We start from the raw sequence: 23,657 nt of genomic DNA on the forward strand, positions 1-23,657 counted from the left end.
GGTATGGCTTCATCCCTGTATCATACGGAGATGATACGCAGCTCCTCTTCCCTTTTAAGACTCTCTCCGCTGATGTTAGAAACTCCTTTTCTTCAGGCATGAAAGCAGTGGCAAACTGGATGTCCTCCAATTGCCTTCAGTGTAACGTCAGTAAAACTGAGGTAATGTTGTTTGGGGAGGCTAAAATGCTATAGACTCCGGAGTGGTGGCCACAAGACCTAGGAGCAGTTCCAGAACCCAAACAGGTCGTGAAGAATCTGGGGATTCGATTCGACCAAGATCTGTCACTCAAACAACACACAAACTACATTTCAGGAATATGTTTCCATACCACCAGCCTATTACGCAAAGTTTTCCCTTTGCTACCTGACTCTGCTAGGAAAACCCTTGTTCAGGCACTGGTCCTAAGTCGGATCGACTATTGTAATGGCCTGTTGCTTTCTGCCAAGTTGCAGGTCATTCAGAACACAGCAGCTCGCCTTGTTCTCAATGTCCCCCCGAGAACTGCCTCCAAACCTCTCCTTGAGCAGCTGTACTGGCTCTCAATCCGACAAAGAGACAAATTTAAAATATGCTGTCTGATCCACAAATGTCTAAATGGACAGGGGCCTGTCAATCTCGAGCGGAAATTTGTCCCCTACATCCCAACCCGATCTCTCAGGTCCAGTAACAATCTCCTTCTAGTGGTCCCCCATGCCAAAAAAACCAGACACAGGTGTAATGCTCTATCCATTACCGGACCCACTCTATGGAACAAACATCCTCTGTCTTTGAGACTATGTAAAGAACATCCTACATTCCGGAAACTCCTGAAAACTGCACTGTTCAGAAATGAGATATAGTTTCTACTCACCCATTCATAATTTCTGCTATTACCGGCTCCAAAAGCGCAGAGATACTACAGCTGGAGTTGATTCAAGCGCTATACAAACCAGCAAATAAATAAATAAATAAATACAACTTAGTATCTCATAGGTCCCTAATTATAATGTTGGGTTACATTGTGTTTTTTCCTAGATCAGCCCATGTGGTCTACTCTATTTCCAAGCAGGACAAGAAGTACATCAGATGCACATGGTGGCGTATTTGTTTTGGGTGAAACGGAATTTGCTTTCAAGATTTAATTAATTTTGTTTTCTTTTGGATGCCTTCAAGCCGTACATCTATTCATTTCTACTTGGGGCTTTTATTGGTGGTCTTTTGTTAGAATTTAAAGGCATTTGGTAGTTTTGTACTTTGTTTGAGATTTTCTCTATGCTGCAGTGGAGTCCTTGGTTTCTCCGTCAGGGTGCTGAGTGACTTAATGTTTCTTGATACTCACATAAGATTGTGAATAGATGTAGGTAGTAGAAGATGTGCAGGTAGCAGTTCATATGAGAAAATTGTATTTAGCGTATGTTGTCATGAATGGATCATATCTTGGAATGTTAAAGTTTTCAAAAATCCATTTGATATAGTTAGCAGCCATTTGAGATAGAGCAGCTAAGTAAACAGTTTTTAGATGTTCGACTTGACTTCCTTTGCTTTTAGGAAAAGTATGCCAATGAACAGAGAAAATAATTCTATTAGCATGTCCTCATGTTCACCTGTCCTGAAGTTAAATACAAACTGAACGGGTTTGAACCTGCAACAAGTAATTAGGATCCCTGAGCACTGCTTGGTGACTAATATTACAGTGTTTACTTGCTGTCTATTATGTTTTATAACTCCTGTAAAAACTCTGCGGAGCAGATTTCGAGCTGATTATCCATGCACAAATATCTGAACTGATTTTGCACTTGGGCTTAGGTCAGCAATACAGGAAGCATGTGCCTACTGTGTACAAAACAAGAGCATACACTTCTAGTCTTCGTTCTCCTCGTCCATGGTGCCAACAAGTGCAGGCAGGCCTCCCAAAGTGTGGATCCAGGCTGATTACTAACCCTGGGCGAAGTTCGCAGAGTTGCACTACGCGAAATGAAAAAAATTATACCGCACTACGCGGAGGTCTGTGAGCGGCAGAGTATGGTAGAAAATTGATGTTCGCGGTGATTGCACAGTACCAGATGCTTGTCCGCACTGTGCAATCACTGCGAACTGCACCATGACCAGCGCCTGCTTACCTTTTCTGCTGCTCGAGTAGATTTTTATTCAAGCGACAGCTTTCTCAACGCGAACTGGCAGTTTCTCAATGTGAGCGGTCACGACCATACGCAACACTTGCAATGAGAAACCTGACTCCCACCACCCCCGCCCCCCCGAGTTGAGAAATCTCGCCGGGAGGTTTACTTTCCACACTCACCAACTTGATGTTGCCGATCGCGAACGAGGAAAAATCTCGCAGGGAGGTAGATTTTCCCCGCTCATGCTCGCCAACTTGACGTTGGTGAACCCGAGCATGGAAAAGAACTCAGCTCCGCAGCACGAAGCGGAGATTTTCGGAACTCCGCAAGCACCACGTAACGCGGAGTGCGGGAAACTCTGCAAACTCCACGAGGAGAGCGGAGTTCCCCACCCAGGGTTACTGATTACCTGCCATATGTGTGGCCGGTGTGGAAGAACAAGTGGATGGTGCCCTGCAAATGTCCGCAAAGTGTTCTATTTTACCACAGTAGGAGCATTGCTTGCTTTGCTGGATAGCTGCCTGACTGTGGGAAAATACCACAGAAAATCCATATGTGTCTCTTCTGTTCACTGGTAATATTCACAGCACCCTGGTTAGTGCTTAGGCAGAGGATTCAGCTTTGATTTTGGCAATTCCCAGAGCAGACTTAGCCCTGTCAAGTTTCACAGGTCCATGCAAGATGTGTTGCACCAGTCCAGGTTTTTCCCTTGAATTCTGAGACATGTAGTCTTGCTAATTCCATTATAAACCAGGACTACAAAGCCCACAGTTATAAGGAAAAATCTTCACTGGAGCAGCACATCACACATGGACTTGGTACACTTGGCAATTATGGAGAATCTATGAATGCTGCAGATTAGACAATTCATGAAATGGTCCCAATGTGAGTATATTTACAGGAAGCATGCTATACTCCTGAAAGCTATTGTATGAAAATGTGGCCAAAGCACAGCCCTGTATTACTTGTACATAGATCTCCTTTGCATCACTATGGAGAATTAATGCATTGCATAGTTCGTTCAAGAAGGAATTGGAATCAAAATACTTTTTCTGCTGCCTTGTTTGACCTGCTGGTGAAGAAACCTGTGATCAGGACTGGCCACTGGAGTGAAATGTGGACTGGGGCACTCAAGGGCTTGGCATGTGTGATCAGAGTTAAAGTCAACAATTTATACTGTCACATTGGCCAGATGAGGGAAAAATGTATGTTTAATTTTGTCATCTATTTTAGTAGCTAAAGAGAAGATACCTAACCAGTCCACCCAGAGTCTACACTTCAACGCTTGTGCTTGGAGGCGCCCTATTAATTAAAATAGGGTGATAATTGGGAGGATCAACATGATAGCAACTGGGGAAACACATGTTTGTTTTGAAGCCACAACAACAGGTGGGGTGTCATGCTGGTGCTTGTATTTGTGGGGGTCATAGAGCCGCCAGAATGGGAGGAGGATCAAGTCAGGTTGTGTTGTAATTAGACGGGTGAGGTCAGCTCTTACTATTTCACTCTATATCTTCAGCTGTGTGGGCCATCTTTAAAGCCCCCTTCAGATGTGTAGGACTCTGAATCCAACCATTCCCTGCCTGTTCAGTCGGCATTTGGTATCATTCATATAAAGTGCTGTGATGGGCAGTGTATCAGGTGATGCAGGTTTACTTGCATGCTGGGTAGTCTTGATGTTGACAGGTGGGGGGGAGGGGAGGGGATCCCATCCTGTTACTCATCGCCAGTTTGAACTTTTGGGCACAGATCATCAACAGAGATGAGAAAGCTTGTGTGAAGAGGATGCAGCAGGAGTCACAAGGCATCTACACTGTAAAAGTAACCAAACCAGACTTCCTCTCTTGTGGGAAATCTCGATCTTTTATTAATCATGATTGCACCTAGACCTGCCAGAAAAAGGGGTGCAGTTGGGTCATTATTCCCCAGACCTGCACTTTGTGTCGGCCTCACACTTATCCTGCTTTATGCATTTATATATTGGACAGCAAAAGTGCCCTATTTTTAATAAGGCACCTAGCCAGAGGTTAATTTGTAAAAAAAAAAAATTAGTGCTGGGGCTCTCTGGGGCCCATTTCTCCTGTTAGCTCCGCCTAAAACCGAACCAACTACTAACATGAAAGTGGGGAGAGGATCTGGCGTAATGGCCAGAGATGCCGACTTTGGAGCTGGGGAACCAGGTTTGAATCTCAGCGTTGACTGTCCTGTGATTCTGGGCAAATCGCTTAATCTCCCAGTGCCTACCATAAATTAATGTGTCCTTAATTAGGGCTCATGAAAAACGCTGGTGTTAATGATTAACCCTTTGCATGCTGATGACGGAACCGCTCCGTCATCAGCTGCGGTGGCGCAGTGCTGATGACGGAGCGGTTCCGTCATGGCCCGCCCGACGCTCCTGCGTGGTGCGAATTCTATTGAGCGGGCGGGGCCATGACGGAACCGCTCCCTCATAAGCACAGCGCAACTGACGCTGGTGACGGAGCTGTTCCGTCACCAGCATGCGCCCGCCGCATTTCCGCCCCGCCCCCTTAGCACTGCGGCAGAATAGCCGCCGCAGTGAAGGGCTTAAGGGTTGTCGCTGAGCACTGAAAACAACAGGCTCAAATTAAGCACTGCACCTAACACAACATTCCTGCTAGACTGCACCAGTTCTGGGACCTGTGTGTATTCTATATCACTACAGGGCATTTTTTGGTTAAACTGGGACACACATTCTCATCCTATATCGGGCGCCACTTAGGTGGATTGACTTGACCCCCTCAACAACTTCTGACAAGTCTCATTGTGCCATAGGTTATATTATACCATAATAGCCTATTAACCGACTGAGGTTTTGCTCCTGGCTTGGAATCCCAAACACAACATTTCAACCCTCCTGTAGGGGGATTATTTTGTCCAAAAATGTTCTGCATCCATGGTGGAAACACTTGCCTTAACTGTAACGCCTTCCAGCTACCATGAAATAGTGCATTTTCTGCATTGCAGAAACGAACCCCAAAAGCAGAGGTTTGCTTAGGTAATACAAAACCTCACTGGCTCTGATGTGCAGAGAATTTTCTCCCTGTGGATGGCTGATCCTGACAGGGAAATGCATGTCAGAAGGCCTGCCGTACTCAGGTAGTGCTTTCCAATGCACTTACCTGACAATATAGTATCCGATGGGCATAGGTTTCTAACAGCATCGTCAGTCAGGCAAGCCTCCACCTTCAGAAACCTAGCTCTCCCCTACTTCTAAATGAGGAGGCTCATACTCCCCCACATCCTAAGTGTAGATAGATCTGATAGGGAGGGATTCAATGCTTTTTAGCATTTTTAAAGTTCTTTCTGCAATACGTTTTTATGTTATGGTATATTTTTCAGATTTTAAACTACACAAACAACAATTAAAGGAATCGTAGACAAACAGGTGGAAATTAATTGCAACAAAAATGCATTTCTGATGTAGTTTAAAAATTGTTTTTGGAACTAATGTGTCCAAAACATCTACTAATTTTACAACTTTCTGGATATAGGAAACTGCCGAAATAAAAATACAAATAGAACTGGTATACATAAGGCTTAATTGTAAATGATTTAATGCCTAAAAAAAACGCAAATGTCTCATTAATACAACATGCCATTGTATGCGCTGGTCCGCTACAGGTGTCTGAGCTAGTGATCTAAACCCATAGCTTGGAAAACCCATGATACCGGAGCCATGATATATAAAGTGAGACCTGGGTTCCAAATATTTGATTTAGAAAAGCAAATACGGTTGTTTTTGTTGGGAGCAACGTGCGCCTTTCGCTGAGCGAAAAATTACAGTAAACATCTGCTAACTATATCCACAAGAGAGGTCGCTGTGTTTCAACCTAGGGTCATGTTAATAGCTTAACATTTCATTAAAATAAATGTACTCACATTACAAAATGATCTGTTCATTATACAGACGCTTGTGATGAGGTCCTGCAGCGGTGGAACAAGCACTATTGATTAAGTAATGGTTACCAGACTAACATAAATGACGTTTGATATTAAACATGTGTAAAGATTTCACCAAATCAAATGTCTCTTTCCATCAGCTGGCTGCTTGCATCTCAAGTGTGCACATTTATGCCTGGTAATTGATGCCTTGATTACCCCTACTTATTGACTTGTATATGTTGAATGCTCCAACATATATCCCACTGTGCAACTATGTTTTTCTTGGAGGACTCCAGTGAACCTTTTGATTCATGAACATTTGGTATCCTTGGTAAAACAAAAAGCAAAAACACAGTTTATAAAGTAATCCAACTCAAATTTTTATGTCAATTCGTATCCGCCAAAAACATTATCCATGTACTAGTTTGCTCGAATGCATGCCAGCATTAAAAAATAACCAATTGTTTAATGACTGCCACATTTTCTACACTTTTCTAAACAATCACAGTTATTGTGGTCAATTGACTAAATTGGATCCAGATGAAACCAAGACTTTGGTGAAATTGGCCTGAGTTTATCAACATATTGACTGCAATATCACCATGCATTTCTTGGGTGTAAAAGTAAAAAATAATAGTTTAGAAAGTCAGGGGAATTTTTTATTAAATGCTGAAGAATCTGCTGAATAATCTTTGACGCAAACTTTGTAGTAATCCTACGTGGCACAGGTCGCGTCGCGTGCAAGGTCTTAAAATGACTGCAAAAAATATACACATTGCAAACCAAACATATATCTCTGACACATAGGATTAATGACCAGCATATTTTGACTCATATGTTCATAGTGAACGCATTTCTGATGGAGAAATCTTTTTCCCTTGAAGTATAGGAATTGGGCAAATATTCACAGCTTAGAATCCTGAATTAAAGCTGCAAATGGTGGATCTTACCTCCACCAGAGCACTGCTGGTCCCACCTCCTCCACATTGGTGTTCTTTTGCAGAGCTTTCCTCCTAGGAGGCAGCTCTGCAAAAGAGAGAGCTACCTTCGGAAAACAATCATTGATAGCAATTCCACTATCAATCACACAATAGGTATGGGAGAAATGCTAGCAAATAGTCAGTCTATAACACTGGCAATCACTCAGGGTACCATTTCAATGCATCATTTTTCTGGCACTATGCCATGCAAGAAAGAGGTTCACCTTAAACAAGGTACACATTATTTAAGGCATTATGCAAATCAATACTGACCCTGCTTCTTATGGGAAATGTCCATGCTGAACTGCAATGCAAGGCCTCTTTCACAAGGGAACACAAGCAATCCCAGACTGGTTTCAGCCTTACTAAGGGCCTTGTTATGACTTTGGTGGTCCTCCTGCGGCACTGCCATCACTCCTTCTGCAGGAGGACCGCCAAAACTGTGGTGTGCCTGCCTACCGGATTACAACTGAAATCCATGGCAGGCGGGAAGCACTGCAGCGGTATTATGGCAGGGGGCTGTTAGGCTCAAAGGAGAGCCTAACATGCAGCCGGCTGCTGTGTCAGCGCCTGCAGCACGTTCCTGCATGGTTTGGCATCCATGCCGCACCATGCAGGAACAGGGGAGCAATTACAGGGGGGCACAAAACATGCGCCCGCATGCACTCCAGGCAAAATCTGGCCGGGGGACCTGTTAGGGCCCCCTTAGTTACCTCTCCACAAACCCTTTTCATGGCGGGCTCACACCTATGAAAAGGGAAGTGAAAATGCAACCCTTAATATGCTTGGATGTGTCAGCAGCAGCACCACCAGCATATTCATGTTGGTTGCAGACCATCAGCCCAGTGGGATCCTTGATCCCAGCAGAGCCGGTGGCCTCATGGCAGTCCGATTGCCACACTCTGAATACTGCAGGTAGACCCGCAGTGTGGTGGTGGTCAGACCACCACCCTGAGTACAGCGATCCTATAGACCGCCATACTCGTAAATAAGTCCTAAGCCTTGTCAGTGAGACATAGTTTGGATTGTGTCATAGCGAGCAACAACAAAACATCTGGGCATACACTTGCCACTTAGGGCATAAGATCAAACACACAATAAGGGAGGGAAAGAATGCGTATAAATAAACTAACCTACTGGCAGTTGCTTTGGGTAGAATTTTAACTCATTGTTTTTTGCCCACTGTGGCAAACAGCCGAGGCCAGTCAAGGGTTGCTGGTGTTCCTTTCAGGACGGGACTACGCCTGGTAGTTCTGGATGGACTGTTTACATAAAGAGTATGGTCAGTGCTGATTTGCATAAGAAGGGCCTCTGTCTAGAGCTGCACAGTGTGTGAAAAACTATGTGTCTGAATGCTACTCAGAGCAATTGTCAGTGGTTTAGACAAATTGGAAGCATCACATGCCTCTCATCACCTTTTGAGTTTCTGAAGAAACTCCACCATACCTATGAGGCAAGGCAGAATTACTGCCTCCATGATTTGGTAGGGAAAACATACACCAAAATTAGGACTACAATGTCAGTTCACATATTACAAGTGTCAATAAAATGCTTTGGGTTTTCTCTCAGCATGTCAAATGCGCTTGTATATCATTCTGAGCAAGACTGTCATTTGTGATGATGTCGCTGAAAGTGATGATTGCCAGCCTACTCAAGATCATGTAGCTGGGCAGCTAATGACCCCTAATTTCCATCAGCTGGATAACGGTGACAGGTAAGGCTCCCCAATCAGAAGCATTATTGGCCAATCACCCTCTAAATAATATGACAAAACACAAAGAAGGAGGGATTGTCTCCTGTTTCTCGGTATAAAACCCCTTACTGCCCTCGTTTAAATGATGCTCTTAATCAGATCTTTGCCAAAATGAGCATCTCTAGACAGCTGAATGGTCCTATATTCCTTCGTATGATAGATTAACTTCGGTACCTATGGAGAACTTTCAAAATGTCATAAGACAGTATTATTCAATTGGCCAGAATGAAAGTAAATGCATGTGTAGAATTTCTATTCCTGCACCTTTTCATAAGGTGCCTTATTTCCTGCATCTATTCAGTCTCTAAAGTATTCATGCAACACAGATGTGTTCATACGTTAGGGCTTCGAGAAATGAGAGGCATTGCTGTGACATCTGAACTCCCTCTGCATCTCACCATCTCAGACCATACTCTTGCTAACAGTCTGGTTATAATGGACACACATCAGTATGGAGCAAATGTATAGCTTCATTCCTCAGTGGAGGTCAAACAATGAAAGTACAGTAATTGAAAACATTTTATTTTTATCCTGGGTAGACTGGACCCCACATCACTTTCAAACTGCAGGTCAGAAAAGGCCATGGCCATGGAACAACTCAAGTGCTTAATTATGTTTTGTGAATTTTGTTAACAATATCTGGTGAACAAATGTGCCCAGCATTTAAACGTAGATGATGATATCAAGGTGTGTAAGCTTATGAGAGTAATTAGGGATTGGCAAAAATGTGACCGTAAACATTCCTGAATGTTCCGTTACATTAGCCAAAGGTGCAGCTGGGCACAAGGATTGATGCTCATGTGAGGCACTTTAGTACTGGATGCAAACACTACTAAGCAAGCAGGTATCAGCCCTGTAAGAAGACTCAGAGGATCACAATGCAAAAACTGCATGTTGGAGTACATAACGTACTGCTACTTACTACAAAATACAGTTCATAAACTTACAATTGGAAATCTCCACCTCCACTACTTTTTCTACGGAGAGATTTCCACACATGCAAATTATTTAATTAAGCCCTAATTGCGAGTTTCGGTGGTCCGGAGGCAGGCGGGCTGCCACCGCCATGCTCCCACACCGCTGAGACTCTTCAGCGCTGCCCACCAGATATTGACTTAAAAATAGTCTGGCAGGTGACCTGGTGGTCCCACACCAGAGCCTCTTTCAAAGGGAACGCCAAACAAGGTTCCTGCATTTCTTAACAATTTTTTGGAGCACACACGTCTTATATAATGGAAATTACAGTTCTCATACAACAAAGCAAACAATAATCAGTTGGGCTCTTGTTTTTCTTCTTTTAATATCAACAGATCCTCCAATCACTTATTCCAACGCATTTCGCCATGATAAGGGTAACCCTACGGCTTCCTCCGGGCTTAGGGCTTCTTTCAATGCATTTCGCAATAAAGGTAATCTTCAAAACTAAATTCTGTGTTCCTTCGTCAAATCCTAGTGCATAAATCGTCGCTAAAGTATCCAAAATCCTCAAAATGTGAAGACCTCCAAGTAAATAGATCCCAAATAATATTGCCAATTATATGATAAATCCACTATCTTTTGTAATTCCAATACCAATTGAGGTGCAGTATGTATCTCCATTTCTTTCTTCTCTTTTCTCGTGCTTTCACAAAGGTTATTATTGCCGTTAGTCAAGACTGTACCTTAGTTCCCTCAATATCCTGCTCATGCTGCCAAATAAAACCTGAGTACAGGCGAGTCTGTCGGCGATAATAACCTGAATCTACAACAATAGTATTGCTAGAATACGTTTTCGACCGAAAAGCCATTATAAACGATTTCTTAAAATTAGTACATAGGTCCAAACTAGCCATAAAATCAACAAAGCCCTGCGCCAAAACGCGTAAAGCATTTGGTGTGTGGGCCATTAGGATTCCATCGTCGGCATACAGTAGGGCGGGGAGCGTATTACCGTTAATGCTAGGGACATCAGAAGTGAGTGTTTAATATATAAAAATAATTTCACTATATAATTTGTATATTTAATGTTTATATATATGGAGAGAGAGAAGGGAGAGAGAGGTAGACGGAGAGATTAAGGTTCAAATATATATATATATATATATATATATATATATATATATATATATATATTTATTTATTTATTTAACAAATATATATTATTATACATCTAATTTTGACTAACCTTTTGTAAAAAAAAATTTAAAGTAACTCAGCATATACCTTTTATTAAAATATAACACAAATAAAATAAAAATGTTAGTGTAATGTAACTGCGGTTGGGAATTTTTAAAATTATTCTTTAAGAAATTCTATATATAAATTAAATAAATACATGTAATGAAGTATTTAATACACAGTTAGTTTCATTAGTTACTGCGCTGTAACTTTTTCAATTATTTCTTTGTTAATAATAAATGGTTTCATTATTTTACATTTGTGTTTTAAATTAAAATATTGAAATATTTTTTTAAAGAATAATACACTTTAAAAATTTACCCTATACTTTTCTATAGGGAGCTCTCTACCATTGTGGTGGAGATCTACACCTAAGTGTAAAAATGTGCTAGTAGTAACTTTACACTTGTAAATGAAATTTAGTCTCAGATGATTTCACTCCCTGAAATGTGGTGGGTGGAGACGTATTAGTCTACGTTTGGAAATGAACAGGATAGAAGTGTAGATTTACACCTAAGTGCAGAAGAAGATTAACACAAGAGTAAATTTAAATGTGTAACTTTATGTTTTTGAATTGACCCCAGTGTTTCAACATACGTGTCTGAGATGTGTGTACATCGCAGATCATAATTCTTTTAACCTGTAGAAAAGAGTGAGCCTTGCATCCTTCTGAGGTTGTTAAATCGAGTCCCATTAAATTGGCTAATTCTAAAACCTGTCATTTTCTTCATATCACCCTTTTCTAACTTTAAATTGGCCTACTCATTTTGAAAATGCTTGAATTATTCCTTCATACTTTATCTCACAGATTATTGATCAAAAACCTGGAAAATCATAACATTGCTCAAAAATAATTCCAAGGGAGGAATGATGTTCTTTTGCATTATACCCACACACAGATTCTCTCTTGGAATACAAGGAAACACTATTTTTGCCATTTTTTTTTTATTTACAGCGCTTTGAAATGGCCGAAGTGCCATTTGAGGTGCTATATAAAACACAACATATTATTAAAGTGTATCCATGAAAGATGTTTTTCTGTTTGTGCAATTATGAAATAAATTACTAACACTAACAGAATAACATTGACGAATTTCAGCGTCAAATGACGTGGTTTGCCTCATTCGTAAAGATGGGTCAAATGTGTTGACAAACAAATATTGTGGTGACAATTCATGCTGCAATAAATTACAGAGACCAACAACTGCAAGTTATTTAAAATAATCCTCCTTCTGAGGGACCTAGCCTCTTTTTTTTTGCTGAACAGGTCTAACTGTGTTACAAGTCGAACATCCATAGCCGTGACAGCCAAAACCTCTGATGTGGTAATTTTCTTGCCCATAAAGTTTAATTTTTTTCAGAGAGCGCAAGGTTTGAAAGTCGTCCCGGAAAGTATAGGGAAGTGCCCAGCGTGCATTCCTCCGTTTATGAATAAGGTCTTATGTGTAGTCCATATGGGAACATGTGCAGGGCCCTTTCCTGACAAAGACGTTTTTCCCGATGCCAACATACATTTATATATAAATCTGTTCAGCTGTCTAGAGACCAACCACAGGTCACTTGCAAGCCAAGTTTACTTTGTGAATTAGGGGTAAAATGTACAAATTCCTTGCATGAAAACTCAGCAAGTTTTTGAATTTAGGCAGGAACGTGTTTTTAAATGGAGTGGAAAAGTCTTCAGGGAATATTTTTAATATAACTTTATTAATTTTTGAGTGTTTGCTTCTTTCGCATATGCTTGCTTATTATCACTACATATGCCGTAGTAAACAAGGGGTCTACTTTTTAACAAAAAGGGGATTCTATGCTTTTACGTGCTGAATTATCTTAAAAGCAAAACTGAATGTATTGTAAACCAATCACACAGCAACCGTAAAAAACTTACACCATCTAAACATCACTAACGAAAGCAAGGGCAGGAATTGTGCTCCCGCGGATTACCCCGATTTTAAGCCCTTAGAAACCCAGAGTTCACATCCCACTATCAGCACGTATACAAACAATTGCCTTACCAGAAATTCCCAGCTCTGCCCTGGGAAAGTTTGAAAGATTTCTGGCAGCTTTGGGAAATGTATAGATTTACAAAATGATAGATAGATAGATAGATAGATAGATAGATAGATAGATAGATAGATAGATAGATAGATAGATAGATAGATAGATAGATAGATAGATAGATAGATAGATAGATAGATAGATAGATAGATGGATGGATGGATGGATGGATGGATGGATGGATGGATGGATGGATGGATGGATGGATGGATGGATGGATGGATGGATGGATGGATGGATGGATGGATGGATGGATGGATGGATGGATGGATGGATGGATGGATGGATGGATGGATGGATGGATGGATATATTTGCAAGCATACCTGCAGACTGACAAGCAGAAGAGCTACAAATAAAGGTTCAGAAACATAGAAACAGATAAATAGATAGATAGATAGATAGATAGACAGACAGACAGACAGACAGACAGACAGACAGACAGACAGACAGACAGACAGATCGATCGATCGATAGATAGATAGATAGATAGATATATTTGCAAGCATACCTGCAGACTGACAAGCAGAAGAGCTACAAATAAAGGTTCAGAAACATAGAAACAGATAGATAGATAGATAGATAGATAGATAGATAGATAGATAGATAGATAGATAGATAGATAGATAGATAGATAGATAGATAGATAGATAGATAGATAGATATATTTGCAAGCATACCTGCAGACTGACAAGCAGAAGAGCTACAAATAAAGGTTCAGAAACATAGAAACAGATAGATAGATAGATAGATAGATAGATAGATAGATAGATAGATAGATAGATAGATAGATAGATAGATAGATAGATAGATAGATAGATAGATAGATAGATAGATAGATAGATAGATAGATAGATAGATAGATAGAGGAACAATAAGATACATGGTCTTGGATCATCATCCTATCACACAGCGAATGGCATGGCAGGCAGATAGTCAGAAGGACCAACAAATGTCCAGTCATTGTAGCTGAACAACGTCAAATTTCTCTTATATGCTCATTGTGGATATGCCTCACTTTTATTATTTGCAAGCCGATGAGCCAAGTCCCTACAGTTTCCTGTCCATTTGCCTAGTAATGGATGTGTCAGTTACCTGGTTTGCAACCAACTGTAAGTCAAATTACATATGTTTTTACACATACACCATTACTTCAATAAGGAGGAAATGCTCTTAATTTAAGATGGTTGCTTACTAAAGTATGTTGTCTTAGTTTATGCTATATATGCCGCATTCATATATTTTGTGTTCACTGCAAAACTCAGTTGTCAAAATAAACATTAATTACAATAAATATGAAAAATATAAATAAACGGTACGGTTTAGCAGTGTAAGAGGGGTATAGTTCTTTGAACTCCCAGGCTATCCTCCAAAAATTCTATACGATTCCCTATGAGAGATCATCTCTATGAACAATCACATGAGATATTGATGGGAGGGACTGTTTAATCAGGTATTAGTGCCTCTAGGCAGAAGTATCTGAAAATTTCCTCATATTTTGACACTTAAATGCTGCTGTAACTTGATGGGCCTGAACTTATTTGTCATAAACTGCCACTACACCGTTAACACTTAAGTAGTTTGGAGCACTAAGATTTGACTCTACGGGGTCTGCAAGACAGAACAGTATAACGATCCTTCTAGAAGTAACAGCCCCTGCTCATCTGATGGGTAGGGCTTGGTAGCTGAGATACTTTTATCATGTCAAGCTAGCCACATCCCTTTCATCCATCAAGGTCGTGTCTGGAGGTACATCAGGCCACTGATAAAGTGGCAGGGTCCCCAGACAAGTCTGAAGACTAAAAACAGCAGTGTTCTAGTCAGATATGTTCAATACTTCTAACTCACAGCCTTTCTATTATATACTTCTTTTTTAAAGAAGTGAAGCTATACACATGGTTCCTTATGGGAAGACGGAAGCAACCACTTTGATTAACATAGAGGCCACAACGTCAGTAAGTTTTGGGTGCACAGCGATCAGCTTTAAGACCACCTGCAAATGAGGAGAAAGCCATGAACAAAAGAACGCCTGGAACTGCAGTCAACGTATTGGTAATCGTCAAACACTGACCTGAGGCCTGGCTCCTAGTATTTCCGGGCTAGAAGGGTCCCCTTCTAAAATCTTCTCATTAGGATTGGTGTCAGTACAACGCGGATTTTTACAACGCATTCCGTTACAACTGAATTTTTACAACGCAGGATCCATTACATCGGATGCCATTACAACGCATGGCATTACATAGCAGATGCTATTACAACGCATACCATTACATCGTAAGTATAGGTAAGTATACCTTTTTTTAAAAAATGTTATTAAGTTAATTTAATTAATTTAATGTAATTAATTTAATTAAAATACATTTTGAAATAGCCATTAATTTAATTTAATAAAATAATATCTATTTAATAAATGTAATTTAAAAAAAAAGTAAATAATTTTATTTAATTAAAATAATGAAATTAATTTAATGTACATATTTTTATAATTGAAAATAAATTAAATTAATTGAAATAATTTATTTAATTTAATTAATTTAAATTAAAAATGTAATTAATGTAATAAAATTAATTTAATTTATTAAATATATTTTAATTAATTTAAAAATGGTAAATATAATTTAATTATCCCAAAACACAAACCTACCCCTGAACCCTACAATACCCCTGTACCCCAAAAACCAAACCCTGCCCTAAAACCTAAAAACACCACTGTACCCCAAAACCCAAACCCTGCCCTAAAACCTAAAAACACCCCTGGACCCCAAAACCCAAACCCTGCCCTAAAACCTAAAAACACCCCTGTACCCCAAAACCCAAACCCTGCCCTAAAACCTAAAAACACCCCTGTACCCCAAAACCCAAACCCTGCCCTAAAACCTAAAAACACCCCTGTACCCCAAAACCCAAACCCTGCCCTAAAACCTAAAAACACCCCTGTACCCCAAAACCCAAACCCTACCCTAAAACCTAAAAACACCCCTGTACCCCAAAACCCAAACCCTGCCCTAAAACCTAAAAACACCCCTGTACCCCAAAACCCAAACCCTGCCCTAAAACCTAAAAACACCCCTGTACCCCAAAACCCAAACCCTGCCCTAAAACCTAAAAACACCCCTGTACCCCAAAACCCAAACCCTGCCCTAAAACCTAAAAACACCCCTGTACCCCAAAACCCAAACCCTGCCCTAAAACCTAAAAACACCCCTGTACCCCAAAACACAAACCCTGCCCTAAAACCTAAAAACACCCCTGTACCCCAAAACACAAACCCTGCCCTAAAACCTAAAAACACCCCTGTACCCCAAAACGCAAACCCTTCCCTAAAACTTAAAAACACCCATGTACCCCAAAATTACTTAAATTAATATATTTAATTTATAATATTTAAAAACATAAATAAATAATTTTATTTATAATTAATAATAATTAAATCAATTATATAATATTAAATAAAATAAAATAAAATTATATACTTACCAATACTTACGATGTAATGGTATGCGTTGTAATACCATCTGCTATGTAATGCCATGCGTTGTAATGGCATCCGATGTAATGGATCCTGCGTTGTAATAGCTGCGTTGTAACAGCATTACGACGTAAAAGTTGCGTTGTAAGTGTTACATACCTTCTCATTACCATCCTGAGACTTTTATGGTGCTAACTGTAAGGGGAGGGGGACATTGATGATACCTGTATTGTTGAGTTTTTAACCCCTTCGCTGCTCATGACGAGCTCAGCTCGTCATGAGGCACACTGGAGCTGTGCTTCTGATGAGCTGAGCTCGTCATGAAAAATGGGAATATAGGATCTCCAGCACAGGAGGGGAAAAGTCATAGCAGCCAAATTGTTAAACATAGCTTTAAGCTGACGTAATGCTGAACATTAAGTCAACAGAGTCCAGTTTAAGGAAACTGTTGGTGATTTTGTTCTGGGACATTATTGCTTTGTGGCTGGATCCTGCATTTGGACTGAAGATGCCTGAGTGGAAGGAAGTGGGGTACCCAAGTATAAAAAAAGAAAACTATTCAATTAAAAAACTACCAGGCTTTTTCACATGCATAGTGCAAAAGATGAAAGAAGGGCATATTATTTCTCTAATTGACATAACATCTGGATCTCCAAGTAAACGTGTGCTTTTTTTGAAGCACGGAGGTGATGAGCAGCAATATGGATTAGAATGTGATGAATGGGGTCAGATAAGAAACAACGTACTACCGCCTAGAATAAGCCCTTGGGTCTTTAAGAATACGGATGTACCCGAACAAGCCAGAGAAAGAGCACAACTTTACTTTCAGGAAAACGAGGGAACAGTGGACTCAGCATATACCTTATGGGAAGCATTTAAGCCAGTAATAAGGGGACACATTCAGGCTCACATAGGGGGATGTAATAAGGAAAAACTGATACAATGGGACACACTAGAAGCAGAAGTGGCTGTACTTGAGGCCAGGAGGGGGAAAGGGCTGACCCACCACTCTCGCATCGCCTCAACATCGAAAGACAGGAAATGAGGGATCTTGCCAACAATGCAGCAAGATCAGCTGCCTTAGCCACACAAAGAAGAATATACAACTTAGGGTCCAAGGCCAACAAAATGATTGCCTGTTTAGAAAAGAGGGACAGGGAAAGAAATTGGGTGGCTGGGGGGATAGACACAGTACCGGTGAGGAGATAGCGAGGGCCTTAGCAGCAGCGACGGCTCGTGGAGGGAGTTACGGTGGGGCAGGAGGGTGGGGAGGGGGAGGGGCAGGGCGGAGGTTGCTAAAAACCGGCATATGGATAATTGCAGGTAAGTAAACAATTTAATTAATAAAACGAATTTCGTAGTGCGCCTTGCATCGCAAAATGCAATGCAGTGCGAGCTACGAAATTCGTTTTATTAATTAAATTGTTTACTTACCTGCAATTATCCATATGCCGGTTTTTAGCAACCTCTGCCCTGCCCCTCCCCCTCCCCACCCTCCTGCCCCACCGTAACTCCCTCCACGAGCCGTCGCTGCTTAGCAGACTACTACGAAAGGGCCTATGCATCCACCCCCACCAGATAAGAAGTGGACTGGAGGGAATTATTGGCTGAGATGTGGTTTCCAGTGCTGTCTGATGAAGATAGGGAAGACATTGAGAAAGATGTAACAATCAAAGAGATAACGGGAGCCATACAATACTTGCAAGCAGGGTAGGCCCTGGGGCCGAACGGGCGGCCGGCTGAGTTATTCAAGGGTATGGCGAGCGTGCTAGCACCATATCTCCTGAAAATGTTCATTGAGGCCAGAGAAAGAGGCTGCCTGCAACTAGACCAACGGACAGCTACTATTGTAGTAATTCCTAAGGTGGCCAAATCACCAGACCAATGTGGCTCCTACATGCCCATATTCTTGCAGAACATGGAAGTTATAATCCTTACTAAGGTCCTGGTGAACCGTCTTTTGGGGGCTAATCATGACACTGATACACCCAGATCAATCCGAATTCATGCCTCACCGGAGCACCAGGCTCAATCTCAGACACCTATATGGTGTGATGCACTTGACAAAATCCCGCCCAGGGGAGGAAGCAGCGTTGCTGTCATTAGACATGCGCATGGCATTCAACAGTATCAAATGGCACTATCTATTATTTGAATTATTACAACCTCGAGAGAAAAAATGTACTTTGAAAAAGATTACAAATTTCAATTGAAGTCACAAGTTGAGTCGTGATTGAATGACCTGATTTCCATTTGGAATCCTGGCAGTGCACCAAAGGGACGCTTCCCTTAGGGATAGCGCAACAGTTTTTATTCAAAATGATGACATTACTGCGTATGCTATATGTTCTCCAAAACACCCTATATCAAGTACCTGATAGATTCTTCAGGGATGTGGATTGCGAACTGCGGAAACTACTGTTGGATGGGTGAGGAGCAAAAATTGTATTGACCAAACTTCAGAGAGGGGTATATGAGGGTGGTGTCACTATACCAGATCTTCAAAACTATTACTGGGCATCACAACTAATAACGATAAACAACTGAATATTCGTGGACAGAAACGACCCTGCCTACCAGGTAGATCACTGGGTGATGGGGACTAGAGGATATCCAGGAGTGTTACACTGGAGAAGGCAAGGAAATGCATGCCCCGCACACGAAGACTGTGCTGGAGGCGTGGATATGCTAAGGGAGGTGGGCAAACTACAGAGTTTTGGTAAGTGGAAACTGCTAGATATAGCACATCTTGTTGACGTATGGAGGGGCCCAGGCGATAATCTTTTTAGAAGATCTACAGAAGGAATACCAGCTAGCCGACACAGAAAGATACAGATATATACAGCTGGGACATGCACTCCGTAGGCACATTAGAGAAGGGGAATGAATCCATGAGTACAGCCTACTAGAGGATCGACTCATACTAGACCCAATCCCAGAAAAGGCACTATCCTGCAAACACAGGAAGATTATCAATAACTCACCTGACCTGCTGAGGACCCTACGGGAGGCCTGGGAGGCCGATATTTGCCTACTAGAAGATGATGATTGGGTAGAGCCTATACAGAGCCAAAGAGAGGTAGCAATCAGGGTGAGATTTACGCTAATACAAATAAGAATTCTTCATAGGCCCTATTCCACTAGCACAATCATGCATAAGTTAGGGCGCACTTACATGGATCGTTGTATACAGGCTGTGATCAAAGAGGTACCCTTTTCCACATTATCTGGGAGTAATGTCGGGGGTGACTAGGCAGGAAATTCCTATGGAGGCCAGATGGCACATACTATGTGTAACCAGGCACGGCTGAAATATCAGAAAATCTGACTATTAGTGGCAGCAATGGTGGCCAAGAGGAACATCGCCAGAGCACGGGGGCTGCCCTTCCCCGACAGTGGGTGTATGGAAGGCCGATCTTGATTGATGTAGCACAGCAGAAAAGATAGTATATGAAAGCAGGGGCTGCCTTCAGAAAAGGGAGAAAGTGTTGAACCAATGGGAGAAATACAGGAACCCATGAGGGGGAAAAAGGAGGGAGGGAAGATATGAAATTGAGGATAGGTCGGGACGGCGTTCTAGAATAATAGGGATAGAGAGTCAAGATCCGTAATTATTGCTGCCACAATGGATTATAGACTTTGATGTAAAGGTGACTGTATTCAGCTCCGTTGATGTAATACTTTACGCTGCAACTGATGTATGTTTAATACAAAGATTTAAAAAAGAATGCATTTATGATATATAACCACCTATTTATCCGGTAAGGTAAATTGAGCTTACTTAAGGATCTAGAGCTAAGAAAAATTAGGACTCTGGAAGACACTTCCTCACTATGAAATCAAATAACTATTTGTGCTAGTCCTGTCAAAAAATATTAAGATGACCAAGCAGAATAACTGGATATAGCGTCATCCTATAGCAGTAACAAGGATTCCAGAAAAAAACAGAATTTCCTGACATGATGCACTTGGTTAAATAATGTTTTTCTGCCCATGGTGAACATTAGCAGGATTTCTCACATCCAAAAGGGATCCATCAGGGGCTATATCTAGAACATTTTCATTTAGAATAGTAAAAACAACACAAAAAACAGAGAGCTTCACCTCAGCTAATCTACTCATAATTAACACATCTTGGGAAGATAAATGTCCTAGCATACCTTAATATTAAAAGGTCTTGCCTGCCGATAATCTTACAGATTCCCCCACTTTATTTATTGTGATCGAAAGTAGTTCAATCGCAGTTGCTGGTTGATGAAACAGGTTCAATTCTATCATGATTTACAAGCATAACGAGACTGGTACATAGCAGCTGAAAATAGGCAACTGTTTTGTATTGTGCTGTTAATAGTTGTTAGAAATGGGGGTCTCTTGTTGGTAGTGATATGCAACCTGTCCAAGTAGGGATCTTTCCTTCTAGTAAGGATAAGGGGATTACACACCTAAGATAACCCCTGCTCACCCCCTTGGTAGGTTGGCATGAGCAGTCAAGCCTATCTCAGAGGCAATATGTAAATCATGTGTACATAACCCTCAATAACACAGTGAAAACACTCCAAAAGGACACCACAGTAGTTTAGAAAAAAAATATATCTTTATCTAAACCAAACAAAACCACTGCTGATCAGTGCTAAAGTGAAAGTGCTCCAACTGTAAATTGTATTATGATTGGTTTTCCATGATTGGGATATTGGATTTACTAGTAAGTGCCTAGTACAGTGCACTGTGTGTGACAAGGGCCTGTAAAGCAAATGCTACTAGTGGACGTTCAGCACTGGTTGTGCCACGCACACAACTAGCCGTTTCCAAGGTGTCTCAGACCTGCCACAGCAGTGTCTTCTTGCAGTTTCTACTGCCATGTCGACCTGCCAAGTGCACCCACTTGCCAGGCCTCAACCTTCCCTTTTCTTTCATGTAAGGCACCCCTCAGGTAGACCCAAGGTACCCCCATGGGTAGGGTGCGGTGTATGTGAAAGGTAGGACATTTACTAGTGTGTTATACGTGTCCAGATAGTGAAATGCAGTGTATTTAGTTTATCACTATTGAAAGGCTCCCTGTCCCCCTAGGCTATCTTTGGAGCTACACTGTAACATTTTACAAGCGTAACTTTCCATTGGGACAAGGTAGAGAAATAAAGTTTAGGCTTCCTGAACTCAGAATTTAAAAAATGAAGATGATTTTTACGTTGGATATGTTAATAATGTAATTGACAAAAGGGGTATAGGTGCTTGGTGGCAAAAAAAACTGGTTCAGTGCATTGTGGGTATGGTAGGAAACAGCAGAGGCGAGACGTAGAAAGTAAAGTAGGACAATCGAGTGGATAAGGTTTGATGGGGAACAGGTGTGTTAGAGAGGCGGAGACAACAAGGAGGTACAAGAAGTAGAAAGCCAAGGAGTTGGAAACTTTCGCAAGAGACGATGGAAAACTGAGAGTATTGACATGGTGAAAGGTACGGAGCATGGAAGGAAGGCGCAGAGTCTTGTATAGTCTAAATAACTTGGCAGTTTGGTGGAGGGACAGAGATGTGTGGATAGGAGTATAGCTAAAAGAGAGGGATTACGGGTAAGGCATTAAACGTCACGCAGGCGGCAAACCGGGTGGAAGAAGAATGATGTTTGCACTTGCAGGGAGGCACAAGGGGAGACAGGCACAGATAGGAACATAGATATCCGACTAGGGGTGAAGCAGTAACGATATTTATTGCGGGTAGACGCTGATTTTTGGGGGCGGAAATGTGCATTTAAATATCTAGGGAAAGCGGGGCATACACAGGCTAAACCATGTGTTTTTGCATTTTAGATAAATTTAACCCCTGACGAAGGGCCGAATGGAAGGCCCGAAATGCATTGGGTAATTAAGAATCATGCTAGTGGATTAAGACTTACGTACACCCTCGGGGTGCAGGATGAAGCTTGGATAAGCACTTGTGTATCTTTTAGAAAATGGTGAAAACGTAAGAGTCTCTCGTGTGACTTGCATCACAATGATGACATTTTGGATTAAATGTGGATTATAAAGACAAATAAAGGAATGTGGATTACGAAGATTAAATAAAAACATTTGGAAGAAAAAATGAAAAGAGGATTGGCATTTGTTAATGCAATGTATATTGAGCTGTGCATCCATCATGGGCGACACGTTGGTCCGATTCAGTGCTGTATTGTATAACCGGCGTGGCTCAGGGTTGTCCACGCTTTCAGGATTGCACGCATGAAATGAAGAATACGAGACAACAAAACAGATTAAAAGTCATAAAAAGGTGTGCACCGTGCCATTCTTACAGTGCAATTATATATTTTTTCAACCCAGCGGTCACGGAGCACCCACGAGAATAAATGTCAAAAGAGTAACGATTGAAAAAATAGTCACAAAAGAGAAAAACGTCACAAGAGAGACATTTGTAACATGAACACAGCATCACTTGAAAATTTGGATTGGATGAAAAACATATGAAAGAGGACTAACGTTTAAATATTTAAAGATTAACATGCTGAGAGTAAATATCACAGTTCAGCAATGTATATAAATCTGTTTGTAGCACATAATGTCCGGCTTGTGGGAAGTCATACATATTAATCAACGTCTGTTTTATCATCTGAGGGAGGGCGGGGCAATAAATGTTGGATATGTTAATAATGTAATTGACAAAAGGGGTATAGGTGCTTGGTGGCAAAAAAAACTGGTTCAGTGCATTGTGGGTATGGTAGGAAACAGCAGAGGTGAGACGTAGAAAGTGAAGTAGGACAATCGAGTGGATAAGGTTTGATGGGAAACAGGTGTGTTAGAGAGGCGGAGACAACAAGGAGGTACAAGAAGTAGAAAGCCAAGGAGTTGGAAACTTTCGCAAGAGACGATGGAAAACTGAGAGTATTGACATGGTGAAAGGTACGGAGCATGGAAGGAAGGCGCAGAGTCTTGTATAGTCTAAATACCTTGGCAGTTAGGTGGAGGGACAGAGATGTGTGGATAGGAGTATAGCTAAAAGAGAGGGATTACGGGTAAGGCATTAAACGTCATGCAGGCGGCAAACCGGGTGGAAGAAGAATGATGTTTGCACTTGCAGGGAGGCACAAGGGGAGACAGGCACAGATAAGAACATAGATATCCGACTAGGGGTGAAGCAGCAACGATATTTATTGTGGGTAGACGCTGATTTTTGGGGGCGGAAATGTGCATTTTAATATCTAGGGAAAGCGGGGCATACACAGGCTAAACCATGTGTTTTTGCATTTTAGATA

The sequence above is a fragment of the Lissotriton vulgaris genome, chromosome 9, assembly GCF_964263255.1.
Source record: "Lissotriton vulgaris chromosome 9, aLisVul1.2, whole genome shotgun sequence".
Classification (NCBI taxonomy): Eukaryota; Metazoa; Chordata; class Amphibia; order Caudata; family Salamandridae; genus Lissotriton; species Lissotriton vulgaris.